At 45.7% G+C, this 25,401-nt stretch overlaps 1 long non-coding RNA gene across 1 annotated transcript in view; it reads left to right on the top strand.

Annotated features, from left to right (window-relative positions):
• The first annotated feature begins 792 nt into the window (after positions 1-792).
• The window catches only part of LOC139789267 (uncharacterized), a 75,266-nt gene continuing 50,657 nt past the window's right edge, over positions 793-25,401 (top strand). Inside the window, exon 1 of the long non-coding RNA XR_011723100.1 lies at positions 793-898. This is a non-coding gene — a long non-coding RNA (uncharacterized lncRNA). The remainder of the gene's footprint in view (positions 899-25,401) is intronic.

Here is a 25,401-nt window from a genome sequence, read left to right on the forward strand (position 1 = left end):
ACTAATCCATTTTTATCCCCTGATCACTTCCCTATCCCTGCCCCTACTTCCCTTAACCCTTTAACACCCACTGCTCCACCTCTTCCAGATCCAACATGGGGAGGGGAGGGTGGTGGAGGGGAATAGTGGGGGGGGGAAGGTGGAATCAACAATTGCAATTTCTTCATAAATGGCAAATGCTGTGTGAAAATGAAGCTGTGATTCCTAGACAGAACACCGATGCATTATACAGAGTGCAAGCACAAATGTTACTTGGTGCTTGTCCTTTTGTATGTGCAGATTTGCAGGCATGGTTTCAAACTGAAGTGTTACAACTTTCACAAGAATTGGTGTATAAAGCTTTGTAAACTGTGCATGATCCTGCACAAGCAACTCCCTCCTTTACAAATATTAAATGAGGGAGTGGAGCCATATCCAAAATTTGTGAATCACTTATATTCAGTGGTAATATCACATCCCGATTTGACAGAAGTGATGAAAACAATATTTTTTCATATGTCAGCATATGACAATGCTAATGAAAAAAAACTAAACGTGCATTAGGACTACTCCCAAAAGGTGCTACAGCAGCCCAATTGTTAGAAGCTTCTGAGCAAATGCTAGAAGCAGATAAAGCTGCTTAAGGACCATCATTGCAATATGGTTCTCAATATTGATTTATATTGTGGTGCATGGTCCACTGGTGTTTCACACAGAGACAAAAAACAAACAAACAAACAAAAAAAACCAAAACAACAACAACAACAACAACAAAAAAACTTGGTAATTACACTTGAGTTTTGGTTTGGGAGATTGTATCACTTCATTTTGTTTCAGGCTGACTCCACCAGATTTTAGTAGCAATAGCATTTCATTTTTGAATCTTCTAGTGGTTGTTGTTAATTTTTCTCATATATTGGTGAGGAGTAAGAGAAAAAAAAAATAAAAAACCAAAACAAACAAACAAGCAAACAAAAAAACCCAAAAAAAAACAAAACAAAAAAACCCAAAACAAAACAAAAAAACCAAAACCGACAAACAAAAAAAAAAAAAAAAACCCCCACAGTTATGAGAATGAGTATGCCTTTTCAGAGCCCGAGAGTTGCTGCGGAGAGTGAGAGCTGCTCCTGGTACAGAGAGCACCCCCACTCCTGCCTCCGCAGCCGTTTCTCGCCCCCCCTCACACAAGGGCACAACTCAGATATGGCCGGTGAGCATCGCCAGTGTGTCTGCTACAGCTGCAGCTGCTGTTTCTACTCCCACAGACACTGCTACTGCTCAGAAAATGAGCCCTGCTGCAGACACCACAGCAGAGGAAAAAAAAAAAAAAAAAAAAAAAAAAAAAGGGGGGGGGGAAAGTGCGTGCTTTTGCTGTCTTTGTTTATTAGGCCTTTTTGGGCCTCAATTTGGCAACCATGAAGGAAACCAGGACTCCACTGTGCCGTGACCCGGGAGGGGTCTGGGGATGCTTTTGGGGCCCCCTGACCAATTTTTGTCGGATAAGCCTCCTCTACCCTCTTGGTTCTATGCACCAGTGGACACCAGACCTTCCTCATAATAAAAAGGTATTTAAGTCCTTCCCTTGCAGTGTTAAATGTGCTTTTCATATTGTATTGATAATAGGTTCTTGTTAATGTTGTAATTCATGTGATCGTTTATATGTTGATTATGGGATCCCTTGTCTATGTGTTGATTGTTGATTGTGCTATTCTGTTGCATTGCTAAGTAGATGAACTTAACTTCTGGTATTTTAACACAGATTCTAAAGGATGTTGATAGTGTCAGACATGCAGTTTTATAATATCATGCTGCCATTGACTTTTTATTATTAGCTTTTAGGTTATGTTTGTGAAGACTTTGATGGAGTGTATTTGCATGAATTTATCTAATCATTCAGAGTCAATTCACAACCAAAAACGATTGATTAAGATAACATGAAAAATTAACTCTTGCATATATTGGGTTAAATGAATGGTTAAGGATATGGGGATAGCTTAGAGATTTAATTAGACAAGGTTTATCAATTATATTTGTTATTATTGATTTTGATGCTTTCGTATTATTAGTATGTTGTTTATGGCAATGTATTATTAGCATGTTATCTCACGTGATGAAGTAAGTCAGGCTTGCTCAAAAACAAAAAGGGGGATATGTTGGGAAACTGTCTGGAAGAAAACAGACATGTGAGCAATCCTGACTCTTTAGCTTTAGGCCTTAAGACCCAGTTGCAAGGTTACTGAAAGATGAGCTATGGGAAAAAGATAAGGGAGCTGGCAGTAGAAAAGAAGAAATAACAGGATAATGAGGTAGCCAGCAGAAGTTCTGTGAGAACAGAATTTGTGTCCAAGATATAGCCACCTGCAAGATATCGTTATATAAACAAAGGCTCTATATAAAGCGAGTGTCCACTGTTAATAAACGACTTCACTTTAACCATATTGGTGACTGCGTGTCGTCCTTTAAGCCTCCGCGGATTTTTTCCTACAATTCAAGACAAATAGAGTCTTTGCTAATCGCTCCTGTGGGTCTTGTAAATCTGTGAATTTCGTTAGCTAATCCTTTAAGCCAACTCTAAAGTCTGTAGGATATCATCCTCTTGTGCGGACAGGAGTTCATGGCACCATTGCTCTTTGTCTTGCCACGTCACTGCGGCTCATTGTGAACGTTTTCCTGCATCAGTAAAGACCGTTAGTGCATCTTGAAGGGGTTCCTCAGATCGTTTTGGAACAGGAATCCATTCATGCAGGGACATCCACTTTAACACAGTAGACCGCAACGCGGAAAGATCAATGGTCTGCAGTGCTTCTAGGAGACTTGACTGTAGGGCTGGAGAGTGCTGCAAATACCAGTCCAACTCTCCTTGCTTCATTGGAAGATAAATTGAGCTAGGTTCATCTCCAGTAATTTGTATAATACGGGTTCGACCTTTACAAATTAGAAGGGCCAATACCTCAATCTTTGTTTGGATTGTAGTTTTTGGCTGTAATGGTCCGAAGATCCATTCTAACACACGAATATCAGCAGACCTAGTCTCCCCCTTTTTCTTTTTGGACTACGTGAGAGCTCCGAGTAAATGTTGTTTACCCGTAAGGATGGTTAAGTCTATGGGTAATTTTACATCACGGCGATCCATGGAGCGCTGAGATATTGTCAGGCCAATTTCAGTTATGTCCTGTTGTTGAGCTGTTGAAAGGGTAACGGGGGAGGCAGGATCGGTGCCTTTAAGAAGTGGTCGTAACGGTTCTAGGTGATCGTTTGTTATACCGATCACAGGGCGCAACCATTGAACATCACCTAAGAATTGTTGTACATCATGTAAGGTGTTAAGAGTCAAATGGAGAGCAGCTTTTTGAGGTCTAACTTGTGACTCAGTGATATGCCATCCTAGGTACTTCCATGGTGGTGTACGTTGTATCTTTTCAGGTGCTATTTGGAGTCCCTGGTGACTTAGCTCTTGTGCTAAAAAGTGCTCCTGCTGCTCAGTAAACAGGTCTTGCTGTGCTATTAGGATGTCATCCATGTAATGATAAATTAAGGCGTCTGGCCATGCTTGCCGTACTGGCAATAATGCTGCATCTACAAACGGTTGACACAAAGCTGGGCTGTTTTTCATGCCCTGTGGGAGCACTACCCACTCAAATCGTGAAGCAGGGGCTTCCCTGTTGAGGGCTGGGAGTGTAAATGCAAATCGCTTTGTGTCTTGTGGGTGCATGCATATGGTGAAGAAGCAGTCTTTTAAGTCTACTATAAGTAGATGCCAACGCTCTGGAATCATCACGGGGTTAGGCATTCCGGGCTGAAAAGCTCCCATTGCTTCCATCTGGGAATTAACTGCACGTAAATCATGTAGTAAACGGTACCTGCCAGACTTCTTTTTAATTACGAAGATTGGAGTATTCCAAGGGCTAGTTGATGGTTGTATGTGCCCTTGCTCTAGCTGTTCTTGTACTAAGACGTGTGCTTGCCTGAGGCTTTCTTGCTTCAGCGGCCACTGCTCGATCCATATTGGCTGCGATGATAACCATGTCAATGGGATCGGGAAAGCCCACGGAGTGACCGCTAATAAAAATGGTCTCTTGTGATCAGGCGTGCCCCGATCTGACTTAGTACGTCTCGGCCAACAAGGGCCTGTACGTTTGTAGGCAATGGCATGATGGTGATGAATAGAGTGCATGTACGGTTATCAAGGGTAAGACGAATCTTTTGTGTGCTTCGTTTTACCTGGGCTGCGCCTCCTACCCCTTCAACTCCAGACATCATTGGGGCAGCTGGCCAGTGACGAGGCCACAGCTTCTCATCCACGATAGTGATGTCTGCTCCTGTGTCCAGCAGCGCTGTAAGGTGACACTGGTCCAGCTGACGTTCTAATAAAATTGGTGCTTTGGGGCGTTCATCCATTGGGACGCATAGTAAGGCCATTTGTCCTGTAGAACCAAACGCTGCTGTTCGGCGGGGAACTGTCGAAGAGGCGGCTGCTGCATCAGTTAATTGTTGTGTCGGGACTAGTTGGGCAATTCGAGTTCCTTTTGGAATTACCATTGGTGGTATCCAAGTCATTGCCACAATACAAATTTCTCCAGTACAGTCACCGTCTATTACTCCTGACAAGACAAACAAACCCTTAAGTCCAGCAGACGATCGTCCTAATAAAAGGGCTCCACATTGTTTTCCCTCATTTCACTGGGCCGGTGATACCAGTAGGGATCTTTTGGGGCTTGCTGTCAATGAGAGTCACATCTACTGCGGTTGCCAGGTCCAGCCCGAGGCTTCCACTGGTTATTGGTTGAAGGGAGGTGGGTGGCTGGAGTTGTCGATGAAGGGAAGTGGAAATTGGCTGGTTGTCGAAGGGAGGTAGAGATGGCTGGTTGCTGAAAGGAAGTGGAAGTGGCTGGTTGCTGGAGGGGAGTGGAAGTGGCTGGTTGCTGTTGTTCGAAGGGGTCCACACTAGAGCCGCATTTGGGGTCTTTGCGCCGTGGCTCCTCGTGTTCCTCGATCCGTTTCCCTGGTATCTGCAGACTTCGGTAGCATGAGTGTTCGTATTACAGTGTTGACACCAGACTGTGGCTTTGCGACAATGCCTTCGAAGATGTCCATTGTGTCCACAGCGAAAACATTTGTCGGTTGATCGTTGCGGCTGTCTGGTTTCGGCAGGACGTAACGGGGCTAAGGCTGCAAAGGCTTGCTGCAGGATTGTGAGAGCTTGCTGTTGCTGGATTGCGAGAGCTTGATGGTGGGCTTGCTGGTGGGCTATAAAGGCTTGTTGTTGGGCTGCAAGAGCTTGTGCTGGGCTTGCACCATACCTTTCCCTACATCTTGTATTGCCTCCATTAACATTGCCTGAGTCCCTACTGGTACTTTAGCTAACCGTTCCAGCATCTCCTCAATTGATGCTTCCGATGGCATGGAGGAAATTATATTTTTCGTAGGGGTATTGCTGTTCTCTAAGACACACTGAAGGAGCAAGGTAGTTTTCATTTGATCTGGTACACAAGCCTGGTTGATGGCATCAGTGAGTTTATCTACAAACTGTGAGAACGCCTCATCTCTGCCTTGCTTAATTGACATATAAGATGGAACAACTGGTGTGGTTCTAACTTTACTCATAGCTTCCCTTGCAAGTCTCATGGACTCTCTTATTATACATGGACCTAATCTTGCTTGTGCCTCAAAATTAGCATATTGTCCACAACCCATAAGTTGATTTATTGTTACCCCATACAAGGGGTCATTTTGTTCTCTAGGAATTTCTACGAATCTGTGACATAATGTTTGCCAGTGGGCTTGCCATAACAGTAAAGCTGATTGAGTCATGATCATTCTCATAATTCCTTTTATGTCCTCTAGGAGCAACAGTCCTGAGCCCCAGATATAACTTATCATTTGCTTGACTGGTTCACCATGCAACTCGCATTCATTTACAGTAGCTCTTAATTGTTTTAGCAATTTCCAATTTAAAGAGTGATACTTCGCCTCCACATTTCCCTGATGAGCTGTTGTATATATGATCGGGAAAACTTGTGGCAGGGTATCTAAAACTGAGGATAAATCATAATCTTTATTATTAAGGGCCTGCTCATGCATTTGCGACCAACTAATCGTTAAGATGCGGCAAAGCCGTGCAGCAGGCTTTTATTTCTGAAAAGCGGCTGCTTGTGGCTGTGGCGGGGGGGGGGGTGTGCGAGGGCCGGCTGGTCGGAGGAGGGAGAGGGGGAGGAGAGGAGGAGGGGTGCTGCGGGCCGGGAACGTCCCCGTCGGATGACGTACGGCGTGGGGGTGGGGCCGAAGGCGGGGCCCAATGGAGGTCGGGACCAGCCCCGGAGCCGCCCTCGCCGGACATAGGGTTTCCGGACTCTGTTTCAGTCCGCTTCCGGCACTGCGAGCGGTCACTTCCGTCCCGTCCATACATCCTGAGCCACGTGGCTCAATATGGCCGGCACAGGCCACATCAGAGGGAGGGGGGGGGAGGGGGGGGGTAGCGGGTTGCATCGGTACTTCGCTGGAATTTTGAGCAAGCTGTACAATTATTTCATCTCCCGTTGGGGGACAGGGATCGTAATCAACCCCTAACTGATGCAAATCTGGTATCGGCTGCCATTTTAAGGTTGCGGAAGCTACAGCGGCGATTTTCTTCTCTGTCTGATAACGGTGCAAGTAATCACTGTATGCCACGGTTTCATTAACTTACGAGCTGTCTTATCCTCTTCTATTACCTTATACCACAAAATATCTCCTAAGCTTTTCCATTCTTTCTCATCAAATAAGTTAGCAGGGTCAGTAAAAAACTGATATGTGCGGGCTAAATATTTTACGGCACGTTTCTTTAAGAAACTAATAAAAAGGTCTAGAATAGAATGGAAATAGAAAGTCTAGGGCTACTTCGTTCTCTATTTTCTGCACGCTTAACTCTCCCTTTATTGTTTTGGTGCAGCCTTAATCCGAGCCTTTTACGGGCTTTTTGTACGAGCCTTTTGGGGGCTTTTTACAACTTTTTATGACTAAAAACCGGTAGCCCTTCCCCAGCAGCAAACGAACTCGTTCATTTTTCTTTCAGTTGCGAATCGCCTCTCTACGCCTGCGCCGAGAGGAATTTATTGCCCTCCTGAAACGTTGCTTTTTCGGTGCTTTCCTGGAGCCCCCGTTCCCAGCCAAGTTATTTGGTTTCAGTGGTTTTACCTGCCGAGCTGTGATTGGTGCTATCGATGGTTCGGTCCTCCACAAGGCTTCCCTAGTGAAAATCGGTCTTTCGCAGGATTTGCCTGTTGATTTTGAAACTTTTCAGACTTTTTCAAGGCTCTTCAGACTTTCTGATTGTTCAGGGCCTTTGCACGGTTCGGGCGCCAGTTGCGGGAGCGGCAAGGAAAAATGCGTGCAACCAATATGGTTGATAAACGAACTTCTGGTTTATTGCGCAGCAACTTTCGCTTATCTAGTGCTTCCGTGACCATGCCCCCGCCACCAACATAACCTTTTATTGGACACCCGGTGTGTTCACCTGTAGCACAGCGAATCCCTGGTGCAGGTAGCACCGGAGTATGGGCCTATCTAATTGGCCCCCCAAACATGGGGTTGGGCACAGTATAGGGGTCACACCCCCTATCTCTTCGAGAATATTCAGGAGTTTTCTCCAACATTCTCCAATCCTCTCTAACATTCTACAACAAGGTCCTTTCTGCTCCTCCTCAGACTCACAAGTGTCAGTGGCATGAGTAGAGTGGTCATTCTTGATCTTCTGCTGACAGCCTCCCATGCAAGGTATTGACTGCATGGAAAATGAGCACTCCAGCTCGAGACTCTGTTGCCTTCTTTACAAATTGTCCCTGGGGTCTGGTTGGGACCAGGAGCAATGTGTCCTCACACATCCCCGAACTCATCCAGAACTATGCTAGACCTCAAATGTGGTATCCTAGAGATAGCTGACCTGTACTCTCTTATTTACAAGAAGATATTTCATGCCCCAGAGGGTCTTTTTTTTTTCTGGCCAAACTCATGGTGACAATCGGGCCCATGTTGCTGATGTAAACACTTTAAAAATACAAAAATATGTCTCTTGAATCAATCTTTTTTTTTTCCTTTCTCCCTGCTATGTTGCAACATTTTGTCAATTAACATATATTTACCTCACCATATGCCTGACAGACACCTAAAAGATAAGAATGCTTATCAGGTCGCCTCCTGGTGCATGGTGGAGACAATGAAAGTAGCAGGACACCAAAAAGACAAAAAGATAAGGATGACTCATCTCCGAGAAGTCTGGAAGTCTGTGGGTATCAGGGACTTATGCAAAAAAAGGGACCCCTCTTCTTTTCCTGTATAAAAAAGCCCAGGAGAAAAGGAGAAGCGGCGGCTTTCTTCTAGACCCCCCCCCTCTCTCGGCACTTCGGCTTCAGCTACGGGACAGAGAAGCGGCAGGAGCGACAGACCCTACGCACCCGACTACAGCTAGAGGCCAGGGCCCGCGGACGGTGATAACATCTTAATTACTCCCTCCTTCTTTTCTCTTCTTAACGACTCTTCTCTCCAAAGTAGCTAATTGTATAAATCCTAAATAAATCCTTGTAACTTGTTTAAGTCATAAAGCCTTGCTATTTTTATAATGAGTAGTGGCTGAATTTTCCTCGCAAACAAAATATAAATAATAACTCGGATCGTAACAGTTGCTGATGGTATATTATGCTTAATTTATGCTACAGATAAAATGTGATCCATGATCTTCCCAGGCACAGAGGTGAGGCTGACAGGTCGGTAGTTCCCAGGGTCCTCCTTACTACCCTTTTTAAAAATGGGTATAATGTGTCCTTTCTTCCAGTCACTGGGCTCTTCACCTGACTAAAGGAGTTACTTAAATGAAAAGTAAAATTACTTGGTTTTACCCTGGCTCAAACCAGGACACAGAGGCTCTGTTACACCACCCCCCACCCCCCCTATCCTCCCAGGGGAAGATAAAAGGGGAATAAGGGAGATAGACTTTATGATTGGAAAAAACTAGAATAGATTTAATGAAATAATAGTAATAATGTAGATAGCAAACCAAATCATAGCATCATATAATGATTAGGGTTGGAAGGGACCTTAAAGATCATCAAGATCCAACCCCCGTGCATGGGCAGGGACACCTCCCACTAGGCCAGGTTGCAAAAGGCCTCATACAACCTGGCCTTAAACATCTCCAGGGAGGGGGGCATGAACAACCTCCCTAGGCAACATATTCTAGTATCTTACTACACTCATGGTGAAAAATTTCTTCCCGATATCTAACCTAAATCTACCCTCTTTCAGTTTAAAACCGTTATCCCTTGTCTTGTCTCTACCCTCTCGGGTGAAAAGCCCCTCCCCAGCTTTCCTGTAGGCCCCCTTCATGTATTGGAAGGCCTCTATAAGGTCATCCTGGACCCTCTCCAACAGGTCCATATCTTCCCTGTGCTGGGGGCTCCAGAGCTGTATGCAGTATTCCAGGTGCAGTCTCACAAGAGCAGAATAGAGGGGCAGAATCACCTCCCTTGCCCTGCTGGCCATATTTGTTCTGATGCAGCCCAGAATGCAGTTGTACTTCTGGGCTGTGAGCACACACTGGTGGCTCATATCAAGATTCTCATCTACTACCATCCCCAAATTCTTTTCCTTGGGGCTACTCTCTATATATATCCATTCTCTCCCCAGCCTGTATTTGTGCCTGGGGTTGTGCCAACCCAGGTGCAGGACCTTGGACTTGGCCATGTTGAACTTCATTAGGTTGGCACGGACCCACCTCTCCAGCCTGTCAAGGTCCCTCTGGATGGCCTCCCTTCCCTCTAAGGTGTCAACCACACCACACAGCTTGGTATCATCAGCAAACTTGCTGAGGATACACTCTATCCCATTGTCCATGTCTCCAACAAAGATGTTAAACAGCACTGGTCCCAATACTGACCCCTGAGAAACACCACTCATCACTTGCCTCCACTTGGACACTGAACCATTGACCACAACTCTCTGGATGTGGCCATCCAGCCAATTACTTATCCACTGAGTGGTCCATCTGTCAAATCCATGTCTTGTCAGTTTGGAGACCAGGATGTCATGTGAGACAGTGTCAAATGCCTAGCACAAATCCAGGTAGATGACTTCATCTGCTCTGCCACTATCCATCATCTCTGTAGCATTGTTGTAGAAGGCCACCAAATTGGTCAGGCACAATTTGCCCTTAGTGAAGCCCTGTTGGCTGCCACCAGTCACTTCCTTATTTTCCATGTGCCCCAGCAGATTTTCCAGGAGGATCTATTCCATGATCTTGCTGGACACAGAAGGGAGACTGACTGGCCTGTATTCCAAGATATAAATGAATATTCAAATAGGGAAGCTATACTCCTCAGATGGTAATTACATCCCAACCAGAAAAGTCCCAAAGTGGAGTCAGAAGCAGACAGGGGTGCCCAAGTCCAGGGTCCCAGCAACAGTCTGCAAAAAACCTTGGACCTGCCACACCAGTCCTACTCACGGAGGCTGTGACTGTCCAGCTCATTATTACCAGGGTGTGGGCGTATGACGTAATTTGCACGATGATGGTGCATTTCATACAGACTTTTGCCACATGGATCACGTGCACCAGATATTATCCCAGTCTTTGGATGCCTGGCCATCATCCAGCCTCCAACATGGCTAATTCCCTCAGATGCTGGATACCTCCCTCAATGGTGGTCCACTGCTTTGGGAATTTGCAAGTTTGTCCTTGAAGGGATACCTGTTCTTCACACTTGGCAGGAGTTGCCACCAAAGACTGAGGACTCCTGCCTTTTTTTCCAATTCCTTTATCAACGGCCTTCTCCTTAGCAAGAGATCCCAACTGCCTGGCTTCCCTATCCTCCAATACTTTATCACTGGCCTCAGTATCCCAGCATCAGAGTAACCAGCTGAGAATTAGCTCACCTGGTTGACGGCTAAAATCTTTTTGCATATCTAACAGCTCACTTAGGGATAGGAGTGGGTGGTTTCTGTCTCATTTATGATTTCAGTCTCTTCTTCCTTCTGTTCTTGTGACTGCTCTGCTGCAGAAGACGACTGCCTCTTCTGATTCTTCCTCCTGCTCCCACTTAAGAGGAGCTTCTTCATCACTTATTAAACAAGCTGACTCACGCTTCCACTGTTTCTTTTTAGTTATAGGGGCAACTGATGTAGTATCTGTTGGTATGTTTTCCCTCTCTTCTCCCTGAGGGTACTGCATACGTTTTGATCCAGGGCCCAGCACAGTGTGGTAAATTGTCCCTCTTTGGAATAGCCACTGCATTTTTTTTTTTTCCAAACATTCTATCACTTCACCAGGATGCTGTAGTTGTTTGGGAGTGATGTTCCTGACCCTTACAGAATCACAGAATGTTAGAGCTTGGAAGGGACCTCTGGAAATCATCTAGTCTAACCCCCCTGCCAGAGTAGGTTCACCTAGAGCAGGCTGCACAGGATGTCATCCAGATGGGTTTTGAATGTCTCCATAGACAGAGACTCCAACATGTCTCTTGGCAACCTGTTCTAGTGCTCTGCCACCCTCAAAGTAAAGAAGTTTCTCCTCATGTATAGATGAAACTTCCTACAGTCAAGTTTGTGCCCGTTACCTCTTGTTCTGTCACTGGGCACAACTGAAAAAAGACTGGCCCCATCCTTCTGACACCTGCCCTTTAAGAATTTATAAGCACTGATAAGATCCCCCCTCAGTCTCCTCTTCTCCAGGCTGAAAAGACCCAAGTCCCTCATCCTTTCTTCATAAGAGAGATGTCCTAGTCACCTAATTATCTTTGTAGCCCTTTGCTGTACCCTCTCCAGCAGTTCCCTGTCCTTCTTGAACCGAGAAACCCAGAACCGGACACAGTACTCCAGGTGCAGCCTCACCAGGGCAGAGTAGAGGGGGAGGATAACCTCCCTCGACCTGCTCACCACCCTTTTGATGCACCCCAGGATGCCATTGGTCTTCTTGGACACAAGGGCACATTTCTGGCTCATGGTCATACTGTCGTCCACCAGGACTCCCGGGTCTTTTTCCACAGAGCTGCTTTCCAGCTAATCTGTACTGGTGCATGGGGTTGTTTTTCCCTAGGTGAAGTACTCTGCACTTGCCCTTGTTGAATTTCATAAGGTTTCTCTCTGTCCAACTCTCCAGCCTGTCCAGGTCTTGCTGGATGGCAGCACAGCCTTCTTGTGTGCCAGCCACCCCTCCCAGTTTTGTATAATCAGCAAACTCACTGAAGGTACACTCTATCCCTTCATCCAGGTCATTGATGAATATATTGTACGGACCTCTGGGGAACACCACTTGTTACTGATCTCTAAGTAGACTCTGTGCCACTAATCACAACCATCCAAGCTCTATCTTTGAGCCAGTTTTCAATCCACCACACCGTCCATTCTTCTAACCCACACTTCCCAAAATTGCCCATGAGGATGCTGTGGGAGATGGTGTTGAAAGCCTTGCTGAAGTCAGGGTAGACCACATCCATTGCCCTCCTCACATCTGTCCATGCAGTCATGCGATTGTAGAAGGCTACCAGATTAGTCAGACATGACTTCCCTTTGGCGAACCCATGTTGACTATTTCTGATAACCTTCTTTTCCTCCACATGCTTTGAGATGATGCCCAGAATGAGCTAGCTGTTCCATAATCTCTCCAGGGATGGAGGTGAGGCTGACTGGCCTGTAGTTTCCTGGGTCTTCCTTCTCACCCTTTTTGAAGACTGGAGTGACATTGGCTTTCCTCCAGTCCTCAGGCACCTCACCTGTTCTCCAGGACCTTTCAAAGATAATGCAGAGTGGCCTAGCCATGACTTCTGCCAGCTCCCTCAGCACTCGTGGGTGTATCCCATCAGGACCCATGGACTTGTGGATGTCCAGTTTACTTAATTGATCTCTAATTTGATCCTTCTCAACCAAGGGGAAGTCTTCCTTTGTCCAGACTTTCTCTGTTACCTCCAAAGACTAGCACTCCTGCAGACTGACCTGAGCAGTAAAGAGTGAAGCAAAGAAGGCATTCAGTAACTCACCCTTCTCTGCATCCTCTACACCTGCCTCATTCAACAGTGGGCCCACATTTTCTCTAGTTTTCCTTTTGCCTCTTATACACTTAAAGAAACCCTCCCTGTTGACCTTGACATCGCTTGCCAGGTTTAATTCCAAGGAGGCCTTGGCTTTTCTTGTTTCATCCCTGCATACTCTGACAGCATTCTTGTAATCTTCCCAAGTGGTCAGTCCCTTATTCCACATACTGTAAACTTCCTTCCTCCACTTGAACTTTTTCAGAAGCTCCCGTGCCTGATTTCTTGCTCTTAGGGATACACTGATCCTGAGCTTGGAGGAAGTGGTACTTGAATATCAACCAGCTCTCTTGAGTTCCCCCTATCTTCTAGAGCCCTAACCCATGGGATTTCTCCAGGCAGGTTCTTGAAGAGGTCCAAGTCAGCCCTCCTGAAGTCCAAGGTTGCAATGCTACTTATTGTTTTGTGCATACTACCCAGAATCCTGAACTCTATCTTCTCGTGTCACTACAGCCAAGGCTGCCAACTATAATGTCCTCCACCAGTTCCTCTTTCTTTGTCACTACGAGGTCCAGCAGCATACGTCTCCTTGTTGGCTCCACCACCTGAGTCAAAAACTTATCATCTATACACTGGAGGAACTGCCTGGACTGTGCATGCCTGGCTGTGTGGCCTTCCCAGCAGATAGCAGGGTGATTGAAGTTCCCCTTCAATCAAAGTTCCTCTCTTCAAAATAGAGAGGCTACTCTCAGCTGACTGTAGAAGGCCTCATCAACTTCCCCATCATGATCAGGTGGCCTACAATAAACACTCACAACAGTGTCTCTCATATTAGCCTGTCCCTTAAACCTTACGCACAAGCTCTCAACTCACTCTTCATCCACCCTCAAGGAGAGTTCAGTACATTCCAGTTTCTTTCTCACATAAAGAGCAACTCCACCATCTTGCCTTGCTGGCCTGTCTCCTAAAAAGGACATAGCTATCCATGAGAGTGTTCCAGTCACACGAGCTATCGCACCATGCCTCAGTAATTGCAATGAGATCGTGGCCCTGTGAATGCACAAAGATCAGACTAGGTTTGACTAGACCTCGACGACACCTCCAGGCTGGAAGAACTATCATCCTCACTGTTGTCCAGTTGCCCTTGCATAGCACGGTACCTGTTAATGCAACTGGAAGGTGGGGTGGTTGCTGGGCAGATGTTCCTGTGGCACCTGTTGGAACTTGTTGCCATCGCCCCCTGTCCTCCAAGTCAGGACATTCAGTCAGGTGGAGAGGGGACAGGGAGTTCTCTGTAGCAAAGGCTCTGCCTCCCTGCTGGGTTTCTATCCTGAGAGGCAGGGTGCAACTCCAAGTACCTCTCACATTCCCTGTAGGCCCTCACCTGCTTACCTCCTCATTGAGCTCCATCACTAAGCAGAGGAGCTCCTCTACCTGGGCACACCTCTCACAGGTATGCTCACCACTGCCATCCGACACCAGCATAAGAGCAGGGCACAGCCTGCAGCCCGATGTTCCCACAAGAGCTCCGTTGGTAGTGAGAAGTTCTCTAGATAGCTGCCCATATTCTCCCACATGCTGTGCCACCCATGACGATATTATTGCAGAGTCTAGCTTGTATTCCTAAACTGCTTATAAACCTTAGACAGAAACAAAGCAATATTCCTAAGAAATACCAGTAGAAATATTTTAACTTCCCAAGGATGTTCAAGATACTGAGAAGTTATTGTGACAAGGGAGAAAACAAGTAGTAGGTAGTGAAGGTGCCATTCTGTATTTCCTCCATAAAAAAAACTCTCAGAGAAAGAAGCATAATTATTAATTGTCATTGTCCTGGTTTGGGCCAGGATAAAGGTGACTTTCTGTCTTGTACTTTTGCTTTCAGCTAAGTCTCTTGTAAGTAGTTGCACTTGCTGAAATTAACAGCAAGTTTCTCAGACAGTGTGTGTTTCTAGGACTGATAACGCTCGATGTTTATAGTTACTGCTAGAGACTGGTATGCAGAGCCAAGGACACTGCTCAACTCTGAGGAACATCTTACCCTCCAGAAGGAAGAAAGAGGTCCCACCTGCAGCCCTCCTTTGGGGAGGAACAGACAAGACAGATGCCAGAATTGACCAAACAGAGTATTCCATCCCATATATGTCATCCTCAGTATAAATTTGAGGCATCACGAGGGCCAAGCCATGCTTCCAGCTTCCGGCCTCCTGCCCTTCCTGCTTCCCTTCCTTCACCCGGCATCCTGGGAGGATTCCATCCGTTCGTCTGCCTGTGGTCCTGATCCGTGCCAGCCCATATCTGTGTGTTCCTGCCTCCAGTTCCCGACTGCTGCCGACTCCAGGAGTCCAGCCTGGACTTTCCCAGGGCTGCCCTGCAGCCTTGGTGGTTACGTGAGAGTTATTGGGGTAAAAGGGAGGAAGGAACGTGTGATCAATTTTCCTGTGTATTTGTATATTTGTATATATTTAGTAATTTTTCCTATTTATCATTACTGTTTCATTAAAGTTGTGTAGTTTGGTTTCCAACTCATGTCTCTCTCCCTTGTTCTCTCTCCTTTCTTTATCAGGGAGGAGAGATTAATAGAGAGCATCTGTCACTCAGTTTAATTGCCGGGCCAGTGTTAAACCGTGACAGTCATCATGAGATGGTGCCTGAAATACATTAATGCAGCTGATGCCAATTTTATGCCCCAAACAAGGCACGGACAGAGTAACTGCTCAGAGACAAAGTTTGTAGCCTTTAAGCAGGAGGTATTTATTAACGGCCGGGGAGCAGCCAGGTTTTCCTGGGCAAACTGCTCCAATTCAGCAATCTCACAATTCAGCTTTTATACAATTTTCCCAGGCAATTGCAACATACATTATGAATATTCATTATATTGCAACATCTACTTTTAATATTCATAATAGGCGGAGTTGAGGCAGAGTTAGAGGGTTGGTCTTCAATTTGGGGAGGATTTTTGGGGTCGTTCCTGTATTTCATCCTCTTGAACTGGTGTCCTTTCCATAACTTTTTCCTAATTTGGATAGTCTCCTTGTGCATTTGGCAGGGTCTTAGTGACCTTGGCTCATCCTAAAACTTCTGAGGCTACTGATGCCAAATTTTATGTTATTTTATAGTTTTAGTGTTCTTTTCTGTCAACCTGTCCTGTTCTCTCAGACAATTTATTACCTCCGTATTTTCCTAATGCTAAGCTTTCTTATAGTGCCTTGCATTCTATGTTTTAACTCGTTATTTCTCGAAGACTGCTTCCTTTTGGGCGGCTTCACAGCAGTACAGAGCCCAAATACTAGATTAAGCTCAAGGCTGATATTTTAATAACAAATCTCCAAAGCAAAACATAATAGACTATTTGTAAATGAAAATAACAAAGAGAAAAAAATAAAACCCAAGAATCATAGAATGGTTTTGGTTGGATGGGACCTCAAAGATCATATGGTACCAAACCCACCTGCCATGGGAAGGGACACGTCCCACTAGACTAGGTTGCTCAAAGCCCTGTCCAAACTGGCCTTGAACATTTCCAGGGAGGGGGCATCCACAGCTTCTCTGGGCAACCTGTTCCAGTGTCTCACCATCCTCACAGGAATGAATTTATTCCAAATATCTAATCTAAATCTACCCTCTTTCAGTTTGAAACCATCTATACCTTGTCCTATCACTACATGCCCTTAGAAAAAGTCCCTCTCTGGCTTTTTTGTAGGCCCTCTTTAGGTACAGTCCCAACTCTCTCAGCCTGTGTTGATAGGAGAGGTGCTCCAGCCCTCTCATCATCTTCTTGCCCCTACTCTGGACCTGCTCTAACAGCTCCATGTCCTTTTTACATTGTGGGCTCCAGAAGTAGACACAGTACTCCAGGTGGGGTCTCACGAGAGCAGAGTAGAGGGGGAGAATCACTTCCCTTGACCTGCTGGCCACACTTGTTTTGATGCAGCCCAGTATACAGTTGGCTTTCTGGGATGTGAGTGCACACTGCTGGCTCATGTGGAGCTTCTCCATCCACCAGCACCCCCCGAGTCCTTTTGCTCAGGGCTGCTCTCAAGCCAGTCACTGGTCAGCCTATATCGGTGCTTGGGATTGCCTTGACCCTAATGCAGAACCTTGCACTTGGTCTTGTTGAACTTCATGAGGTCGGCATGGGCCCACCTCTCCAGCCTGTTAAGGTCCTTCTGGATGGCATCCCCTCCCTCCAGCATGTCAGCCACACCACACAGCTTGGTGTCATCAGTGAACTTGCTGAGGGTGCACTCAATGCCACTCTCCAAGTCTCTGACAAAGTTGTTAAACAGCACCAGTCCCACTACCAACTGATCATCACTCATCACTGATCTCCACTTGGACATCGAGCCATTGACTGCAGGTCTGAGTGCAATCATTGTCACGGTTTAACACTGGCCCAGCAATTAAACCGAATAACAGATGCTCTCTCTTAATCCCCCTCCCCTCCCAGATAAAGAAAGGAGAGAGAATAAGGGAGAGAGACTTACAGGTTGGAAACTAAACTACACAGCTTTAACGAAACAGTACTGATAAAAAGAAAAATTATTAAATATACACAAATATACAGGAAAACAATACCACATTCCTCCCCCCTTTCCCCCAATAACGCTCACGTAACCACCAAGGCTGCAGGGCAGCCCTGGGAAAGTCCAGGCTGGACTCCTGGAGTCAGCAGCAGTCTGGAGCTGGAGGCAAGAACACACAGATTCAGGCTGACATGGATCAGGACCACAGGCAAACAAATGGACGGAATCCTCCCAGAATGCTGAAGCAAACAGGAACAGGTGAAGAAGAGGAGGAAGGGAAGGAAGGAAGGAAGGAAGGAAGGAAGGAAGGAAGGAAGGAAGGAAGGAAGGAAGGAAGGAAGGAAGGAAGGAAGGAAGGAAGGAAGGAAGGAAGGAAGGAAGGAAGGAAGGAAGGAAGGAAGGAAGGAAGGAAGGAAAAGGGGTTTGACCCTCGTGATCTCTCAAATTTATACCGAGTATGACGCATAGTGGATGTAATACTCTGGTCAATTTTGATCATTTGTCTTGTCCGCTCCTCCCTAAAGGAGGGTTGCAGGTATGACCTCTTTACTCCTCTTTCTGGAGCGTAAGATATTCCTCAGAACCGAGCAGGGGCCTTGGTTCTGCATACCATTCTCTAGCCGTAACTATAAACATTGAGCGTTATCAGTCCTAGAATCAGACGCTGACTGAGAAACATGCCATTTCTTTCAGCAAGAGCAGCTACTTACAAAAGACTTAGCTGAAAGCAAAATTACAAGACAAAATTAGCTCTATCTTGACCCAAATCAGGACAACCATCAAGGAAATTCTTTATCCACCAAGGGGTACATCTGTCAAGTCCATGTCTCTCCAATTTAGAGATGAGGATATTGTGCGGGACAATGTCGACCGCTTTACACAAGTCCAGGAACTGACATCAGTTCCTCTCCCCTTGTCCACCTATGCTTTGACCACATCTTAGAAGGCCACCACATTTGTGAGGTTCAATTTGCCCTTGGTGAAGTTATGTTGGCTGTCACAAATCACCTCCTTATCTTGCCAGGCACAGAGGTGAGACTGACTGGCCTGTAGTTCCCTGGGTCTTCTTTTTTTCCCTTTTTGAAAATGGGGGTTATGTTTCCCCTTTTGTTGTCAATGGGAACTTCTCCAGACTGCCACACTTTCTCAAATATCATGGATAGTGGCTTAGCAACTTCATCTGCCAGTTCCCTCAGGACCTGTGGATGCATCTCATCAGGTCCCATGGACTCATGCACCTTGAGGTTCCTTATATGGTTTTAAACCTTATCTATCCCTACACCATGGGTGGTTCTTCATTCTCCCAGTCCCTGCCTTTGCTTTCTGTGACTTGGGTGGTGGTGGTGTGGCCAGAGCCCTTGCTGGTGAAGACTGAGGCAATAAAGTCATTGAGTACCTCAGCCTTCATATCCTGCATGACCAGGTCTCCTGTTTCCTTCCAGAGAGGCCCCACATTTTCCCTAGTCTGCCTCTTATCACTGATGTACCTGTAGTATCTTGTTGCCCTTGGTGTCCATGGCCAGATTTAATTCTATCAGGGCTTTAGCTTTTCTAACCTGATCCCTGGCTGCTCAGATAAGTTGTCTGTATTCCTTCCAGGCTTTCACCTTCTGTAGGCTTCCTTTTTGTGTCTGAGTTCATCCAGGAGAGACTCGTTCATCTGTGCAGTCCTCCTGGTGTTTTTGCCTGACTTCCTCTTTGTTGGGATCTTCTTTGTTGAGCTTGGAGTAGATGATCCTTGAATATTCACTAGCTTTCTTGGACTCTTTTTCCCTCCGGGGCTTTATCCCATGGTAGTCTACCAAGCAGGTCCCTGAAGAGGCCAAAGTCTGCTCTCCTGAAGTCCAGAGCAGCAAGCTTGCTGTGTGCCCTCTTTGCTTCTCTAAGGAACTTGAACTCCACTATCGCATGGGCACTGCAGCCAAGGCTGCCCTTGAGCTTCACATTGTCCACCAGCCCTTCCTTGTTGGTGAGAACAAGGTCCAGCACCTCTCCTCGTTGGCTCTTCTCACTTGGAGAAGGAAGTTACCATCAAAACATTCCAGGAACCTCCTGGACTGCTTATGCAGTGGGTTCCTCATCCATCCTCAAGTAGAGCTCCATGCACTCCAGCTATTCATTGACATAGAGGGCAATACCCACTCCCCTCTTCTCTCCTGTCTGTAATTCCTAAAGAGCTTGTATCCTTCCATTAAAACCCTTCAGTCATAGGAGTCAGCCCACCATGTTTATGTGATGCCAATAAGATCATAGCTCTGCAGACATGCTCGTGTCTCTTAACTTTTCTCTTTTATTTGCCATGCTGAGCGTGTTTGCATAGAGGCATTTATGTTGGGCCCCTGATGAAACTGACTTTCTGGCTGAAGTGGCCGGAATTCCTTTTCACTGCCCTTCAGGTGCTCTCCTGCTTAGACGTGATTCTTCTCCAGGCTCTGGGTACCTATTGCTGGCACTGGCATCAAACTGGTAGGAGTGGGATGGATTGAGGCTGTTCTCCCCTGGAAATTTTAGTTTAAAGCCTTCTGCACCGTTATGGTAAACCTATGACTGAAGATGCTCTTTCCCTTCTCTGACAGATGGACCCCATCAGCCAAGAAAACAAGTGATGTAAATTAAAATAATTGCTCAGAAACAACTGACTGATGCCAGGCCAGTCCTCCAGCAGCACACCCACCCCCCACAACCTTCCCTCTAGTTTTATTGCAGAGTCATCTGGTATACGATATCCCTTTGATTAATGTGGGTCACCTGTCTCAGCTGCTTCCCCTCCTACCATTCTTGGGCACCCCTAGCCTCCTCACTGGTGGGGCAGTGTGAGAAGCAGAAAAGGCCTTGACTCTATGTAAGCACTGGTCAGCAATAATGAAAACATTCCTGTTTTATCAACACTGTTTGCATCATATATCCAAACCATAAATCCATACTAGCTACTAGGAAGAAAATTAACTCTATCCCAGCCAAAATGAGAATAAGGGTACACTTGATCCCATCATCCAGATCACTTATGAAGATATTAAACACCATTGGGCCCAGTATCAATCCCTGGGTACGAAGGCACAAACTCCACTTATACTTAATCAAAATACTTTATTGTGCAGAATTCCAGTTAAAAAAGACTAAGACAACTAAGCCGCCAAGCGACTAAGCCCAGAGAGAGAGACTAAGCCAGAGACAGCATTGTGTGTTTCGCTACAGATTTTTAGACACCCGTTATCTACTGAATGATTTATAGATTTGTTACATACTTAAAAATACTTTGTTCTAACATAATAATCTTAACTTAACCTAAAACTCTTATCTAACCGCTCCACAGTCTGCAGCCGGTACAATCTCATAACTTTCTCCAGAAACCAAACTCCTCCAAGTATTCTCAGGATGTACTGTGCACCTCTATCCCACATAGCTCCATGTGTTCTCATGGTATCCTCCCACAATTCCACTTTTAAATTTGAAAGAACCAAATGAACCATCTTTTCCTCCATTCTCCTAGTGCTCAAAATCATCCTAGCAATTAATCCAATGATTATCAAAATTATTATTCCTGTCAGAATCATTAGTCCTCCCAGTACCCAGATCCTCAAATTCAATCCTGTAAACCAGAAAGAACTGAGTCAGATAATGGAACTCATTTAAAAAACAGTCTTATAAGTAACTGGGACAAGCACTTGGCACAAGCCACCTGGTTAGTTAACACTAGGGGTTCCATCAATAGAGCTGGTTCTGCTAAGTCAGACCTTTTACATACAGTAGATGGGGACAGAGTGCCTGTGGTGCATGAAAGGAATCTGGTTTGTCCTGCTTCGGGCAAAGCAGGGGTTGCTTTTGCTCAAGGGCCTTGACATACTTGGTGTGTGACGATGGAAGATGGAGAAGTACAATGTGTACCTCAAGGGAATCTAACACTGGGGGAGAATACATTCAACCGTTGGCTGAATGTACGTCTTAATGTTGTCTCATATTCCCTATATGCTGTGGGAGTTGTACAGCGAATTGAGGACGCATATCTCAAAGACGTCGCAAACTGGCTATTAAATGACTTATTTCGTCAGCTGCGGACTGCCATCCAACAGAGAGATCAACCTTATGCTATCATTCATATTCGTAGTCATCAATGGTCTGATGGCCTGGGAGAAGGCAATGCCCGAGCAGGCAGATTGGTTTCGCTATCTGTACCCATGGACAAATTTACTAAGGCGAGAAATGCGCATGCTACCTTCCACCAGAATGCCAGAGGACTGCACCGTCACTCCCTAGCATATACTAGGGGCAAGTTAGCTCGATTTTTTCAACAGTGGGGAATCAGGCACATTACAGGCATTCCCCACTCGCCAACAGGTCAAGCTATAGTAGAGAGGGCAAATCAAACATTAAAAGACTACCTGACGAAATTCACAGATTTACAAGACCCACAGGAGCGATTAGCAAAGACTCTATTTGTCTTGAATTATCTGTGTATATTCGGGGACCAAAAGTTAGCGCCAGCATATATTCATAGGACAATAGCCCAACATGCTGACCCTTCAGAAGCCCCACTGTATGTGACCTACAGGGACCCCACCACGGGTATATGGCAAGGACCAGCAGAGGTTAAATATTTAGGCAAAAGTCACGTGTGTTCCCACCCCTACAGGTACCTTGTAGGTTCCCAGCAAGTGGACTCAGCCAGCACCTGCTCCGCCGAATTTGAAAGCACAAGCTCAAGAGCAGAGACAGCCGTATTAAGTGCTCAACATGTTCAAAGATAGAAACTGCCGTGTTGACTTCATCATAGGTTTCATTGTCATTTTAAACTTTGATTGTTTTGCCTTCCCGAACTTCGACCCTCGACAGAATGTCTGGGTTACCCTTGCGCGTCAGCTTAACACCACTTCCTTTTGTGCCAGTCTAGCGACACCCCAATAGCCTTTTATTACTTATTTAGTTGGTGTACCAGCCTCTGAAGAGACGTGGCCAATGTTTCAAGCAGCAATGAACCACACACAAGTGCAATTTCACACCGAGAGTCTATGTTCCACCAAGGCCAGTCTAGTTGCGTGCTTGAGTGACTACGACACTTGGGTTAGTCGTCTGCCTGTTGGGCCCGATCCCCAAGAATTAAGCCTTATAGACTCTCTAAATGCCACTTATTGTCTCTGGATGAGTAGCTTGTCCACTGATTGCACAGAAGTCATGGGGAGACAATGTGTTACTACCAATGTTTTCCCAATTGGCAATTTCAGCCAGTGGTGCAAAAACACCCTCCGTGGTGCTACTAACCCATTGCCTGGGACACAGCTTCCTAGGAAATTACCATCAGGGTACTTTTTAATTTGCGGAGATCGGGCATGGTCAGGTATACCATCCCGTCCCGTTGGAGGGCTTTGCACCATTGGTCAACTGAGCTTAGCTATGCCTCACGCACACCCGAACAGTACCCATCGTGTGCGGTAGAAGCGAGGCCTGGCCCAAATATTAGTGCAGGGATGTGATGATGATGTTAACCTTTGGTCCAAAATGGCAGGTGATCGTTACTTCTTTTTTTTTTTTTTTTTTTTTTTTTTTTTTTTTTTTTTTTTCCGGGAGCAGCTGCCACTCATGCACATCGGAACCTGGAGAAGTTGAGTTGTTGGGTGGTAAAGTATGCTAGTGATACCAGCAAGGTATCACAACATACTCCAAATATCAAGTAAGATATAGGATATTTTGGTATAGATGAATTAGTCAATTGGGTTGGCCTCACTGGATGGCTTCAAAGTTTATGTAAGACTGGTTTGCTCGTACTTTGTATTATATTGATAACTTTGATGTGTTTTAGTTGTATGTTAGCGATACTTAAGAAGTTATTTGACAAAGCTGTTAATATTATGAAAAAGATAAAGGTTTTGTTGAAGAATGGTTTGAGGTACAAGGACATGGACCTCTATTAAGTACCAAAAGGTTGTGAATAGTTACATAACTAGTATATTAAGAAGTTCGTTTATCAAAAAAAAACAAAAAAAAACCAAAACAAAAAAAAAACCCCAGACTTCGCCTGTTATGAATGTAGTAGTTGAATGTTGCAATCCTAAATTTAACACAATTCGGCAACTATGAAGCTCCTAGGACTCCGTTATGCTATGAGCCGGTGGGACCTGGAGACGCTTATAGGGGCCCCCCGACTACATTTCGTCGGATAAGCCTCTCCTATCCCTCTTTTGGCTCTCTGCACTAGTGGACGCCAGACCTTCCTAATATTGAACAGAGCTCTGTTAAAGAGTGGGTGAGTATGAATGATTGTATGAAACAGAGACATGTCATAAATGCGAAGTTGACTCTTACTTGATTAAGACAACGAAATCTGTTTGATAACTTGTTAACCATTTTGTTTGATTCATTACTTGAGTGGTTTGAATAGTTTTTAGATTATTTCAGAAGGACATTATAACATTGAATGTATCAATCTGTTTGATTCATTAATTGAGTGGTTTGAGTAGTTTTTAGATCGTTTTAAAAGGGCATTATATTATTGAATGTATCCTTAAGTTTTGCACATCTTGTTATTTACACTATATTTGTTTGAAAATTAGCACTGCAAAATTTTAAACCAAAAATGGGCTTGTGCAAAAAGAAAAGGGGGGATATGCTGTAGAATGTTAGAGAGGCTTGTAGAATGTTGGAGAATACTCCTGAATATTCTCGAAGAGATAGGAGGTGTGACCCCTTTACTGTGCCCAACCCTATGTTTGGCGGGCCAATTAGATCTGCCCATACTCCGGTGCTACCTGCACCAGGGATTCGCTGTGCTACAGGTAAACACACCGGGTGTCCAATAAAAGGTTATGTTGGTGGCGGGGGTGTGGTCACGGAAGCACTATATAAGCGAAAGTTGCTGCGCAATAAACCAGAAGTTCCTTTATCAACAATATTGGTTGCACGCATTTTCTTTGCAGCTCCCGCAGTGGGTGATGATGGAAGATGGAGAAGTACAATGTGTACCTCAAGGGAATCTAACACTGGGGGAGAATACCTTATTTTTGCTTGACTAACTCAATCGGTAGAGCATAGAATTTTGGGGATCGTGGATTCGAGCCCCGCATTAATTGCTATCATGTGAATTGTTGCAGTCACCGACGTGGAGGGACTCCGGTGGATTGCGACACGGGACTCTCCCGAGGCGGCAAAACAGCGGCAAGCAAAGAGAAAAAGCGCAAGAGAAAGAGGCTGTCTCCTTGGTCCAAGCGGTAAGTGTCAACTCCGGACCAACCGGGGAGGGCTCTGACTCAGACTGGGTGGAGACTTGAGTGCTGGCTGATGGGCCCCCCATCACGTATAGGTGCAGCTCCTTGGGAGAGCAAGCGAGCCAGGAGCGTGGCTAACAGTGCGTGGCCCATCTGAAGGGCTCGGTGCGGCAGTTCACACAGGTAGGGTGCAGTCCCCTCCTTTCTCTAGAGGCTCCCTTAGCTTAACTAGTGGTTGTGTCCCTCCCAGAGGAGTGTTTGCTATAGTTTCCACTCAGGGAAAAGCTGCTGATAGAAGGAATGTAGCAACCCAGATTGAGGTCCCACACAGACATGCAGCTGTCCAGGTCTCCGGCTGCAGGGAGTGCCTAAGGCTATTGTTCATACCGATGGACAGCGACAAGAGTAGCTGTGTGAGGTGCTAACAGGTAAGTGATCTACTCAGCATGGTTGTTGAGCTGAAGGAGGAAGTGGAAAGGCTAAAGAATATCAGGTATTGTGAGAGGGAGATAGATTGGTGGAGTCATGCTATAGTACTCCTGAGGCAAAGGCAGCAGATGAAAGCTCTACAGGAGGCAGAGGTTCCCCAGCCCTCTTCCCACCAGGAAGAAGGAGAGGAACTAATTGACAGAGGGGAATAGAAGTAGGTCCCTTCTTGGTGTGGCAAGCAAATCCATTCCTGGCTCCCCTAACCTTCCCAAGTGCCCT

The sequence above is a fragment of the Heliangelus exortis genome, chromosome W (assembly GCF_036169615.1).
Source record: "Heliangelus exortis chromosome W, bHelExo1.hap1, whole genome shotgun sequence".
Lineage (NCBI taxonomy): Eukaryota > Metazoa > Chordata > Aves > Apodiformes > Trochilidae > Heliangelus > Heliangelus exortis.